The 14289-nt window shown below is 39.0% G+C and overlaps 1 long non-coding RNA gene across 1 annotated transcript in view; it reads right to left on the bottom strand.

The window, feature by feature from the left end:
• Positions 1 to 223: 223 nt before the first annotated feature.
• The window catches only part of LOC143693723 (uncharacterized), a 32628-nt gene continuing 18562 nt past the window's right edge, over positions 224 to 14289 (bottom strand). The window contains exons 3-4 of the long non-coding RNA XR_013181661.1: positions 893 to 1037; positions 224 to 291 (exon numbers count right to left, since the gene is read on the bottom strand). This is a non-coding gene — a long non-coding RNA (uncharacterized LOC143693723). The remainder of the gene's footprint in view (positions 292 to 892; positions 1038 to 14289) is intronic.

The raw sequence follows: 14289 nt of genomic DNA, 5'->3' as shown, positions 1-14289 counted from the left end.
TGTTACGTAGTGTAAAAGCATTGTTTGAATTCCTTTTCTTTTACAACATTTTTCACCAGGAATGTATCCTTTGCATTACAGTGCATGATAGGAACAAGCCACACTTAAGAACTACTAGAGAAGTGGTTCCTCAGTGTGAGGAAAAACATGCGGATATTTATTTCAAACTGAATTTAAAGAGCACCTTGTTTTAGACCAATACATGGCTGTCATTGAAACTTACATATGGGTCCAGAGAAGATTTTATTTTGTCACTTATTTTGTGCCTAGATGTGAGAGTTTTGATGGCACCTAATAAAAAAAAAAGAAAAAAGGAAATTGGAAAAAAATGCAGGATAGAGAAAATAGTAGAGGTAGTTATGCATTTGGTAGAGGTACAGAGAGGGATAATGGTCGCTTTGCTACCAAAAGAAAATGGGTAGGCAAGGTTAAAAGGCATTGGAAGCAACACTGATTGCAATGTAATTTCTGGAAATGAAAATGGTTATGATTTTTATTGGCCTGTAGCAGAACTACGTGGTAATAATACTGCATGCAGCTGGTGAATCTCAAAAGGCAGCTGAGGAATAAAAGCAGAGGTGCTGCCAAATCACCTCCTTGGCAGCCATGAGACCATCAGTTCCAGTGGAGATGCTTTTCAGACTTCCCTACAGGATGCTTTGCTTGGCCCTTCAGCCCATCAGCTCTGGAAAAGGTGGTAGGCACGGAAGTATTCATTTTAGGTTTTTACCCTGTAAACACTAATGAGGATATTTTGCTCCCTTTTCCCCTCTACTTCCCTTAGCCATTCATGGTCCCTGGCTGCGATGGAATCAGAAACAGCCAGGAATGCAGTGGCCGGTGCCACTGGCAGTGTGGATGGTGCTCAGGGGGACAGTGCCCCATCTCTTACCCAACATCAGCTCTGGTCTGATCTGCTGGGAACAAAGCTCCTCTTTCCTCAGTGCCTGCCATCCTCTCTGCTGCTTGCCCGCTGGTGTGTGCAGACAGATCACTTCTACAGGCCATGGTTCTCTTCCTCTCCATCTCTTTGCACACTGAGAAACAGGAGGAGAGCCTGATTTCAGTCTAATCTGACTTTACAGCACTCCATCACTTAAGATAACCCACTGAAGTGTCCTTTCCACTAAAACTGGCATCATGGGTAAAGCATGGAATTCCATAGATTTTATCCCAGCTCACACCATTGCTATATAAGCTTGGACACAAAGGGATAGTAGGAGAGAGAAAACATTTGATATTTTCATTGTTTAGTTCACTATTTTAACTTAATGAGAAATAAAAGACCTTTTTGTTTAGAGATGTTTGTTCTTTGTAAAAGGCATGAAAATGGCTGATGGTAACAACTGTTAGAGAAAGATTTTCTGTTGGGAAAACAGAGGCTCTGCAAATCAATATATCTCCAGGGAAAAATCAATTTTTATGAAATTTTACGATCATGATAATATAAATTAAATACTTTATGTTTACATTAATTTCTGCTTCCAGTTAGACCAACACTGTGCCTGATAGCATTTGCAACCAGAAAATACTCTTCCTTATTCTCCCCAATGAGCCAAGATTTTTGTTTGATCTGCATCTCCCTCATGCACCAGAGTTGACGAATCCCCGGAGTTTCAACTGAACTCAGAAATGGGAATGTAAGAGAAGGAAAACCAAGAACCACATTACAAATAGGCATTAAAGAAGCTAAGGCATAGTGATAACAAATTCAAGCTGAGCTAGATGTGCTGATATTGCCAGTTCCCTTTGATTTTAAGTAATTTAATTCTGAAAAAGCTCTTAAATTTTTGATTGCTTTCTCTGAATCAGGTTTGGATTTAAGTTTCTATACTTATATTTTGCTCAGACATATTTGACTGCTAACAAAAGAACCAACAAAAGAGTGAGAGGGAGAATAATTTTTGTAAATGGTACGGGAAGTAGTGCAAGGAGCACAGCATGACAAAGCACTGATCAAGCACAGAAGGATAAAAAATTAAAGGGAAAACATGAAAGGAAAAAACTTGGTTGATTTCAGCAGAAGTTTGCTTGTGATTGTCTTTCAAACTCTGTTGTGCACCACTGTCCTGCCTGATGTTGCCATGGAGGAGGGAAAGCTTCTCACACTCATATTTTTGACACCAGCACAGTGGGATTTCCTGAAAGAATAGAGACAGCTACTAAAATCCTCTTTCAGCTGATCCTAAGGTGGCCCTTCTTAAAGCTTCACAATGGACAAGGAAGGGGACTTAGGGTGAAAAGTCATCATCCCTTTCAGGAGCTATGGTGACACCCCTTTCTGGCAGAAAAGGTACAACAAGCCATGTCTGGGAAGGTGACTGCTGTATGATGACCATCTGGTGACCTCCATGGGTCTGCACCATCTAGGTGAGCTAGTCCCTGGGGGCTGAGGCTGCCAGGGTGAAGTACAGGCTTTCTGTGATTCTCTGTGTGAGGAAATTGCTGCTAATTGGGGAAACCTGGGGTGTGGAGGGTGGTGTCCTTCTTTTTCCGTGTTATAATATAGTCACTCTGTCATATATAATCTCTCTGCCTTAATTAGTAATACTTCCTAACCCATGCTCTCTACTAAATATATTTCTCTAATATGTTGCTTGTTTTTATGACTGTTTTTTCCTCTGTTTTAATTAGAAAATGTGGTATTCAATGAAGTGGAGAACAAAGCCCTATCAAATGAAAACTTGCAAAGACTGCTTTATGACAGAGACAGTTTGAGAAGTGATAAAATAATAATGCAAGTTCTTTCTTTTTCGACAGGCCAGATTTACCAGTACACCCCAGACACAACACTCCTCAACAGCAACACAAAACAGCTGTAAACCTGGATTAACCAGGCTGTTAAATTGAGTTTACAGCTGCTCTGCATCACCAGAATGACCCAAAGCAGGCAGCACATACCAGTAGATATGGGCCTAATTGTACACTAATGAACGATGAAGTAGTTTAGGATGCAGTATTCACTTTGGCAGAATGAAAAAGAAATCTTCATATAGAGCAGATATGTTAGAATTTATCCTGGCTTTGCTCAAAGGGAAAGTTCATCCTCTTTTATTCTGAATGGATTATAATTAAGAAAAGCATCAGAGACAAATTATTCAAGGTTAGAAATTTAAAAGAGCTTTAAGAATACATCCACTCATTCTAGATATATTAATGGCTACTTAGGCTGGAGTTACAACAAGTGGAATTCATAGTTTAATTATAAAATAATGGACAAAAAAACCTGCTTAGGTAAGCATGTGTTTCCATTAGGGAAGAAAAATCATTACAGAAAACAAGATTAAAAGTTAATGTTGCAAATCTCATTGTCTGTATAACTTCATTAATGCTGGATAACTACTGTATAATTAGCATGGTGTTCATTGTAGAAATCTGTTAAAAAAGTTGAAATTAAGTCCACCTGCTTAGTCTGTAGTTACCTTAAAAAAATCCCAAAGATCAGTGTTTTTCAGTGCTTTAAGACACTGGTTTTCCTCTCACGGCCTTAAGGAATTCACTTTGCTAGGAATCCAACAGTCTTCAACATAATTTGACAAACACAGAAAGCATAAAACCTCCAGATGACTGTTTCTTGTTCGTATATGCAATAAATCATACTTAAATTGCAGGGAAAAGCTGGGACAGGACAACTGAGAAGCAGAGTAGCTCATTTTCCTCGTCTCCCTCACAAGCCTTCACCAACAGTAGAGCAAGACATGCTCTGGAGACCTGAGCCCTCTGTAGTGAAATGAAGATTCCTGCCTCATACATCCCTCCAGGTCACTCCAGAAGCCAAGAGGGACCCAGCCTTTCAACTTGAATTACCTTGGGGGCTCTGCCTTCCAAAATCAGTTGCCGAAACAAAGTTTTCATTTAAGCAGAGCTGAGCCTATTTTGCCCAGGCTAGGGACAGTCTGACTGTGGGTACATTCGTGCGGCCAGGGGCAGGCTGAGGTGAGCACAGCTTTGTGTGCTGAGCCTTAGTCCACATCCACACAGACACCCAAGGCTGTGCCTGCTGTGCAGGAGCCCATATCCCACCTCCCAGCTGGATGGTGGCCAGCTTAGGCCAAGGGCTGTGCTCAGCACAAGTCCATGGCTTCCCCTTCACAGCTGAGCAGCATCCAGCTGGCCCAGAGCACGAGCACAGAGAGATGATGTTCACCTGCAAAATACGGTGTAAAATATACCAGTAAATATTACAATCACTTTGAAAACACATTATCCCAAGAGGGATAAAATATATACCAGTTTAAAGAAAAAGCCAGGAAAATCTCATCTTCAGGTTGTAAGATATTTAACCTTTTTCATTCTCAAGTGTTGAGCATCCCACACACTCTCAGTGACAATAATAGCAGTAACAATAATAAGAGAAAATCAAAACCCGAAACAAAAGGTAGAGCTGAATTCAAAATACTAAGGAGGTATTCTGAAAATTATGCACCTACAAGGCACAATTTAAGAAATCATACTTAACCAGTGGAAATAGGAAAAGGGAGGAAAACATCATTAAAAAAAAAAAAGGAAAAACTATTCAGAAGAGTCTTTTGTTGTTGAAACTACAAAAACAAATGATGAATCAGATTGTGGCATGTCATTAGAAGGAAATGTCTCTTCCCAATGAAAATGGCTTTTATACCACTCAAAAATACAATTTTCATGCTGTATTAAATGGAGATCTCACTTCATAGGGGAAAAACATGCACAAAAAATACATTTCCAGAGCCAATATTAAGCCTTTTGATAAAAGTAACTACTGCAAACAAGCAAAAAGCTTGTTGACACATTCGTAACAGACAATATTCAGACAATATTACAACAATAATAGAATATGGTTGTTTAATAGATGCACACTACTACTGCTTCTCTTTTTTACACTGCCCAAGAGGTACTTTATTTTAATAAATCCAGCCAAGTCCAAATGGGAAGATACTGCTAACATATATGTGCAATTCTCTGACCATAATCCCACAGGAAGTATATTGCTGCATGTCCTTACAGACCAGTCTCTCAGCATAAAAATTTGTGACCACCTTGACCTCAAAAGAATGAGCCCAGATTATACACAAGGAGGATTTGGACCCTTATTTATTGTGGATATCTGTCTCTTTTAGTGCTTCATTATTATCTGCATGGATGAGCAGATTAACTGCGTATCTCTGTCTGGGAGGATAAATATACTTGTATGTGATGTCTAGGAGGAAGGGTGGATGTTTTTCTGGATGCCTGCTCCCAGTGACTAAATTGGTTTATGGAGGAGTCTTCTGGTTCTCATTTAGGGGACAGTTAACTTTTGGGTCATATTGAAGGTGTTTTGGGAAGAGTTTGGCTTCTGGAAGTAGGATCTTTACATAACAGACTGGTAACAGAAGGAAAAAAAAAAAGAAGAAATAGATTGCAGACTGCTAGTTCACTCCCAAATTAGGGCTAGGTATCTGGGGTTTCCAGGCAGGGGCAAGGCAGCCACAATTTGAGCTGCCCACAAAAGGCCATGGCTGAGCTCTCCTTCACTACTCACTGGGGTGAAAGGGTGACCCAAGCCTGATGTGCACTGGATGCTTGATGACTCCATCCCCAGCCACCCAGGGCATTGAAGAAAGTCAAGCACATGTCACTCTGAGTTTATCCCTGCATATGCTTTCATGGAAAAAATGTGTCCTGGGGGATAGGGGATGCTCATCCCCTACTATAACAGCACTCACTTATGTGTTTATGTCAGTGCATTGGTACCAGATGGGGCTTTCACTCCAACCATTCTCACCTTCATCCATATTCTTAAAGAATATTCAGCATTGGATAAGGCACTGAAATATTTCAGGATCTGTGTCTCTGTTGGGGTCAAGATGGCTCCAGTTGAACCTTACACTGATTTAAAATAACTTGGAGGACATTAGCTCTGAGTGTGCAGGACAGCAACCAGCTATTCCCTCCCTTGGTTTAACTTCTTTAAAGAAGTTGTTTTGCATGCACCCATCACATGTGAATGTAAATCTTTACACTCATCTCTGAAATGTTTGAAAGTGGCCCTTTGTGGGAGCAGCTCACTGGACAACTCATCTGATCTGTTATAACTATATTTCATGTGTTACAACTAACACAAAAATAATGCTGATGTCCCACCTGTCTGTACAAAAAAGCTAGGAAGATGCAAAATAGAAACTGAATTAGACTCCTCTAAGAGGAGTGCTAGTGATCAGCCAAATAGGGACCCATTACAGGAGAACCAGAAAGCCCACATGTGGCCCCAGAAATACACCAGACCTAATGGCAAAAGAAACTCCTATCAAGATTTCTAAGAACATATCCTTTCTCAAGAAGAAAAAACTCAATACCACAGATTTAATTGCAAGCACTGATAGAAAATCTACTGTGAGCAGAGACAAATAAATACATAGCACAAAAGCCAAGGGCTGGACAAGGTAGATTACTGGTCTTCCCCCTTCTAAACTAGCTTGGTTTCTACATTCCTTTAAACATGATGCTGCAAACTAAGCAAGATGATTTTGTCAAAATGCAGCTTTGAAAAAGGACCTCTGTTGGACACAGTTGAGTGTGTTGGGTTTGTTCACACTAATGCTATGTCTGATTTTCAGTGTAACCTCTTGAAATAGTTTGTAAAATGGAAAAATAATAACAAATGTTACTTTCTTATGTAAAGGAAAAATGCATTTTTTACACTATTTTGCTACAATCATTCTTGATTAAAGATCACCTTTTGTTAAAACGTTACATAGGAAGAAACTTGGGAAGAGTTTTGAGGGTTTTTGTTTCTTCATTTTAAGTTTGGATAAATTACTTTCTTTAAAAACAAGACTTTCTAATAGTTCAGCTTCTATGGAAAAACACAATTGTCAATCTAATCTAGTTTCCGATGAAAGCAAGCAAGCTGGTTAACTGTACTTAGGAGATTTCTCTCATAAATGAAACATTGTACATGTTTCAGGTACAGCAGTCCTCAAAAATCTCTGCATTATGAACTTTAATCCGTGTCCTGAAAGTTGGGTAGACTTAGGAAGGAAAGTCTTCCTGAACTGCTGTGACAATATACTAAACACCACATAACAAGACCTAAAAGATTGGAGTTGGGTTTTGTGGCAGAGGTAACATTAACATTCTTAATTAATAAGAAAAAAACCAAGAAATTATCTTTTTTTTTTATTTGTTGCAATATAAAGAATGATTTACAAATAGAAATAATGGATTTTATATATATATATATACATATAATGAATTCTATCCCAATTTAAATATAATCCATGGAGTCTGGTGTATCATATCAACAAAAATTTGAGACCATTACTGTTGCATCCAAGTGAGTTCTGAAAAGGCAATGCATCCATGTTTTCTGTATATTCTCTATAAATATGCATCTGTGTTTAGACAGGCATATATATATATATCTATGTGTGTGTGTGTGTGTGTGCCTACAGATATCTACACTGAAAAAGGGAAAGGAATGTACCAAAATAGTGAGAAATGTATCTGCAAAACAAATAGCCAGGACATATGTTTCCCACTTGAACAACCTGGAGAGCATTGGAGAAATGGGGTTTCTTGTCAGGTTTCTGCTCTGATTTGCCTCCACAGCACAGGATGGACACCTGCCTCCTCTTACTCCACCAGTTGCTGGCAGAGATTGCACGTCCCCTGTCACTAGGTCCCTTATGCTGAGGAACTACAGCAGGGTGACAGCAATCCTCTCTATAGTTATCAGTCTTGGGCACATCTGTGGAGACAGAGGGCAGTGCTGAAAGCCACAAAATTAGGCCATGCTATATAAAAGAGCTTTTTTGGTGTATATGCTTCTAAACTTCAGCTTGAATCAGTCTCACAGCCACAAAACTCTCTGTGTCAGGCCCTTCTAGGGTTAGAAGTGAATAGTGAGTGTCTTTGATATTATCCCCTTCCCATCATAGGAAATATCTTCTTCCTTTTCTTGAGACCTACAGATTATGCAACTCTTACATAAATGGAATTTGACAGTTTTCCAGGACTCTTGCTTGGTCTTCTGACACTCGGACTACTACATCTTTAAGGAGAAATATAGGTGTTTTCTCAGGAATGGAAATAAATGTGTGGAAGGTTAGACTGCGACAAAGAGTGAAAAAGACATCAGTTTGAACCTGCTCAAAAGTTTGGGTGTTGAATGAAGTTTCTGGAGAAGACAGTAGCAGGCAGATAAACTTCTTGAATCCACTATATTAACATTTCTAACTGAAAAGGTCTCATCTGCTTGACTTCCTAGTGACAGATGAAATCACATAGCACATACATTAGAAATGTATGTAGAAATGTGTATCAATCAAAAAACAGTGGAAATTTTCCACCCTTTTGTTTTTCTCTGTTACAGCAGGAGACAATAGAGAAATGAGGCAATCGATCATAGCTTGTACACTCGGTGCCCTAAGGCTTGTAGGATGCTCTGTAATTTGTGATTTGACCTCTTGGTACCTTTTTCTTGCTGAGGTTCTCACAGAAAAAAATTATGTGCCAATGAAGAGTGACACAAGATTTATCTTGTTTGACTGGCTAGGTCACAACAACAGTTTGGGTTATTCTATAGCCATGTGTGATGGCTGGGAAAGATATAGTGAGGCTCTGTGGAATTGCTTCCTACAAGCATCACCAGGAAAGCCACAAAACACACCTAAGTCTATCAGATGGAGGATCAGGTGATCCATAATACAGCAACAAGCACAACAGCATCAATATCTTGGATTAAAGGAAGCAAAAACCAATCTGAATTAACAGTGGGCATCACCCTGCACTGCAATTGTGTCCACTGCACTGTTCCAGTACATGCTGCAAGGTTCATGCCATAATTTCCATGTCACTGCCACTTGGCTGCCAGAAAAGGAATGGTCAAATTCAGCAACCAGGACAGACTGGCCTTGGATCTGCTAGTCCTCAGTTCCTAAATGGGTGTGCTGAGCTCCCTGGCTGATGCTGGTTTGACCTGCAAAGTGCTGCAATGTCCTGTCGGAGATGAACCAAGGCATTCACTGCTGGCCTAGGATCAAGAGTTGGGAGTACGTGTTTGTGCACCTGTTCATTCAGCATCCTCTGTTCCTTAATCAATCCTTTGTTATTCCTGGACAGTATAGGCCAGCAATCCCTTGTGTACCAGCCTCTTGCCAGGGTAACTTAGAGGCATTCTATAGACCTGGTAGTTCTCTGATAACAATAACCTTCATGATGTGTAAGCCTGAGACATAGATTGCAAGGGATATTTGCTTACACACTAGGAAGACAGCAGTGGGAATCACAGAGGGCTAACGTGCTCTTCTTATCTGGCACCTTTGCTCTTCCTGGCAGCCAGGTCATATATTTATTTGCTGTCTACAAGTGTATATAATGTGTCCTGCCCCATCCAGCAGCTGATGCACTGCCCCCACTCACACAGACACTCACCTCACTCACTGCTCTGCTATTTACTTCTGATTTATGGTCCGCTGGCAATCCACATGGAATGGGATTGAAAATGTTGCACTGAGTGAATTAATTATATACCACTAGATTTATAGGCCACCTACTGTATTTAAAAATAATTGAACTGTGAAATTATTAAGTTAATTGACAATTTCTGTAAGTTGAGGGTTAGGTAATTACAAATGGCAATTATAGAAGAACAAAAGTATATTAAGCAGCACTGGCAAGAATAAAAAATTTCTGGCACTTCAGAGGTCTGTTTTTAACTTCAGTATGTATGAGCCCTCATCAAATCAATGAATCCAAACAAGGTATTAATCTTCAAGAAAGAAGAATTAAAATAGCATCAAATGTATTAGAAAAATATATTAATTTCTGAGAAAGCAATACTGAAAATCAGACTAATAATGAAATCAAACTAAATAAGAAATATTGGGGAATAGGCAAAAGTGGGAAATTGCAAATACTAAAGAAAATTGCAAATGTTAAAGAAAACACTTGTGTTAAAACAGTTGTATGACAAATGACAAATATGGAGACATAAATGAAAAAATATTGCATCATTTTTAGAAAGAGGTTTTAATAATACAGGATGGGGCAAATAAGATCATTTGTACCATTACATTGGCCTGTAATGAAATCCATGATTCTGGTCACTGTAAGAAGAGAAATCACAATAACATTTTAAGCAGAAAAAAAACAATTAGAAAAGCTCAGATGATCTTCAACTGTAATGAAGGACTGACTACTGGAGTCACAAATATACTCTGCTAAAAAAGTGGATACAGAGACAATATTGCCACAGACCTAAGTGTTTTCTTCTCCTTTGTATTTCACCACATAAAACTGGTGACATTTCTGACTCTCTGACACATTTACTCTGTAGTGAAAGATATGGAAGAAGTCTCCTAAATGTCACCTCAAAAACCCCTAGGTAATTACACTTCCTTGGGAAGACAAAACCTTGGTCATTGGTGAGACCCTCTAACATTTCAGAGGCACAGAAAAGGGAATATATGGAAAAATCTTCCCAGGACATGCTTTAGACAAAGAGATTAATAAACTTTTACCAAGACAGAGTTAATCCCCAGTTCCCACTCCTGTTGCTGTGGAGAGGCAGACTGCAACAGGGTCCATGTGGTTCTCCAGCCACTTGCCCCAGCACCCTGTGCTGGTGGTGATATCTCAGGGACATGGCAAGGTCACAGCTGTCCTTCTGACCCTGCTCTCCCACCTCTGTCTCCCAATGTCCTTTCATCACTTGGCCCAGTACTGATGGCCCCCTGCCCCCTGATAAATCTCCTCACCTTATGCCAGTATTAAGTTTTTTTAACAGCATCTCTAGCCAAGGACTGCCCACTTGACAGTATCACAAAAACCTTGTTGACCAGCTTGAAAACAGAGCTAGTCAAAACTCAGGGCTTTGTATTTATTGGAAATGGTAATACTTTGCAAAAAAAACCCAAACTGAAGTGAATTACAGAAATAATACCAGTGTAGTATAGATTTCCATTTAAAATTATCTCAAGTTTCATTCATCTCTTCCAAAAAAATTTCTGGTTTCTTTTCATGTTTACATTGATTTTATGCAGTTTTGCAACATCAATAGTGGGTGCACACTGCATGGCATATGATAGATAACCTCTTATGTTTATTTCATAGTTAAATTATCAAAAGGCTTTATCTATAATGATATCATAATATGATATAATGATATAATATATATAATAATGATTTACCATCTTCTTTTCAGGCTCAAAATATCTTCTGCTTAAGTTGTATTGACAGCTTGTGTGATAATCAAAGCTTTTTCCCTAAGAAAAACATTTTCAAGGATAGTTTCTTAATAGCCTGTTAAAACCTCATTTATCCTGTCAAGTAATTATTCACAGAACTAGAACCATGAAGTCAATGTGACAAGGGGAGAAATTATGTTCACATCTGGGCCACATCTCCCTAGTGATTTGGAAAAGCCTGATTTGTGGAGCCCCTTCTTTGCTCACCAGGTTCAGCAGGAAGAGAAGGGCTTCAGCAGCATTAGAGGCACTCAGTGTCTCCCAGGATCAGCCCTCCCAGCTCAAGGAGGAGTCAGGTATCTCTTGATGTACCTGAAACAGGTTCTTTAACAGGTTCTTCTTCCTTACAACAAAATCCTAAAAGTGCAGTAGACTGTGAAAAAACCTGTCACAAACAGTAAACCATATAGAATAGTGTAAATTGACTAGTCATGGGGGAAAAAACCCCACACCTAACAAGAGAACACTCAGGAAAACTGATTGCTACCCTAACTTCAGAAACCTACTGTGCAGCCTGTGAATTTTCTGTACAGTTCCTTGGCATGGTGTTATTAAAAACAAAAACCAGGAGAAATTTTCTCATAACCAGTTGCACAGTTTTTATGGTATCATTAGAATATACCTTTGGAGCAGAAATCTCACTGTGAAAGTACACAGCATTATTTTCTGATAGTTTTTCTATTATTTTCATCTGCTGTGTATTTTTTACCATATATTATGCATGTTTGATTTCCCCAGTGGTGCATAACAATGGTAATGGCTGATCTGTACAGTACAACCAGCAGCCCGTGCAAAATTTCATAGAAGCACTTTTTGGTGTGCATTGAAGGACAAATGGAAGCATCACAGATGTTTAAATGTGATTTATCTTCATTCTATCTCTTAAAGAAACTCAAACACCCTTTCTGTCTAGCATGATAATTTGTTTAGTGTAATGTGCATTTGGTAATGACAACAAGGGAGACATGTTTAACTTAAGGTACTGCACACTGCACTCAAAAGAATTGACTCTCTAAAGTGTGCTTGTATAAACTGAGAATTTAAACTCTCAGTCCATGTGAACAGCTCTTCTGATATTGTGTTTGTATTAGAGGAAAACTTTTAGGACATCCCTAGGAAACTAATCCCCAAGAGGCCTGAAATTCAGAGGAGGTTAATATGTCTGTACCTTTGATCCACTCTCCACACAGCAAAGCCAGATGGGATTATGTCAAAGCCTTTAACGAAAATACTTGGGGAATTTTAAACCCAGAAGTATCTGCAATGCTAGAATCCAGGATCCTTTTCATTAGGTCTTCTTATGTAATATTTCTGACTTATACACATGCAAATCAGTTTGCAGGGATGAAAAGAGTAAATGCCACTAAAAGCCTCTGTGCAGTTGACATGCTCTGCCATGTAGCAGACACTGCTGAAGTATGTCAAAGGGTTAATTTAATGAAAAGCAACATGTTTTCACTGCCTTGCCTTTGTCTGTCTCCCTAAAATTACTAAATATATTGTAAGTTTAAAATTTTAACCATTGATTTGTTCATATACTCCTTACCTTCATTTTTCAAGGCAAGAGAATTTATGTATAAAACAAGCCTTGAAAAATCTGTCTGAATTAGGTTCTTTTGCCAAAATTTGATTCACTCACACAGCACTACAATACAATGCATAATTTGCTGTTTATTGACAGCCAGCTCAGCATCTGCACAATAGTATCAAAGTCATACTTATGGAAGATCAGGATAGTTCAGCAGAGCAACTCACCCCTGGTAAGATTAGAAACACTGCTAATTTCCAGAGCTATGTTTTGACTAGCAGCAATACAAGAATATTAGAAAAAAAATCTTGTCTTTCCAGTGAGAGAGACCACTATGTCATTTAATTGCATTTGAAGAGGTTTTAAAGGACAGGTTTTGTTCTGAGTAGGTGATGACAGTACTGCAGAATTTCTCAAGATGACTGTGGTAAATGCAGCAGCAAAGGCAAAGACTGCTTAATAGACAAGGAACCTCAACACCTATTATTACTATTCTTCCAAGAAGTAGGATTTCCTTAAATCAATTTCATATTTCAAGAGGTTTTAGTCAGCATTCAAAAAACTGTATTTAAAACTTAACAGATCAAAATCTACAGACACAGCCCTGGAGATTCCAGTTAATGTAATGGAAATTGGCTGTGAATGTCTAAAGAAATATGTTTGAAGATCTCACTGTCACTATAGAAATGAAAAGTCAAGCCTACTTAGCACTTCAGCTTCGTGTCATAATTATTTTTCTTGTCCAACTTTAGATTCCTATGATCTGTCTTTTCTGTAGGGATCAGAATTTTTTTTTTAAACAGTCATCCCTCCAGATGGATATTTCAAGTTCTCAGAAAAGCCCTCCATAGCTCCTGGAAACCATGTCATTCTGCTAGTGACATTCTGCTGTAAGACCAGTCTCATTTGGAGCCAGCCCTAAGTGATTCTGCTTCTCTGTGCAGGTCAATGGATAACTAAATGCCTGTGAAATAGTACCATGGCAGCAAGGTAATACTCCTATATTTCCTTTAATGACAGTTTTTGTTTTTCACTGCCATTCTACCCCATTAATCCCACTCTGAGAGCTGAAAAACAAGGTTCCATATATCCAGGTAATGGGTTGCATGTTTCAAGGTCTCCTCCACATCCAAGTCTTCCTAACTCTTGAAGAACCATTACCAAAGTTCCTGAATTCTTTCTCATCTCACACAATGTTATAAAGCACTTTATACCTCAATGAATTCCTAATAAGGGTTGCTCACCACCTTCCTGTGCCAGCCCTGAGGTCTGCTGAGTAACATGACACAAAGTCATCTTTCTCTACACTTGCAAGCTCTAACAGGGAAAAACACATGCACATTAGATCTTGCTCTTGTTGGAGTACAAAGTAGAATTTATTCTGCTGAGGTTATAGTAGACAAACACATGTTTCTTCTCAGAAGGAAACAATTCCATTCTCACCATATAGCTTAGGGCCTGTGTTCTGTCTCACTGCCCATCCAACTCAGGACTGAGCCCAGAATTTGACCCAGTGTTGACCAGGTTGGATGACCTGGATGAGTTGTTCTGCTC

This window comes from Agelaius phoeniceus, chromosome 3 (assembly GCF_051311805.1).
Source record: "Agelaius phoeniceus isolate bAgePho1 chromosome 3, bAgePho1.hap1, whole genome shotgun sequence".
Lineage (NCBI taxonomy): Eukaryota > Metazoa > Chordata > Aves > Passeriformes > Icteridae > Agelaius > Agelaius phoeniceus.
Note: the sequence above shows the minus strand (reverse complement) of the source record. Positions and strands in the feature narration are given on the sequence as shown.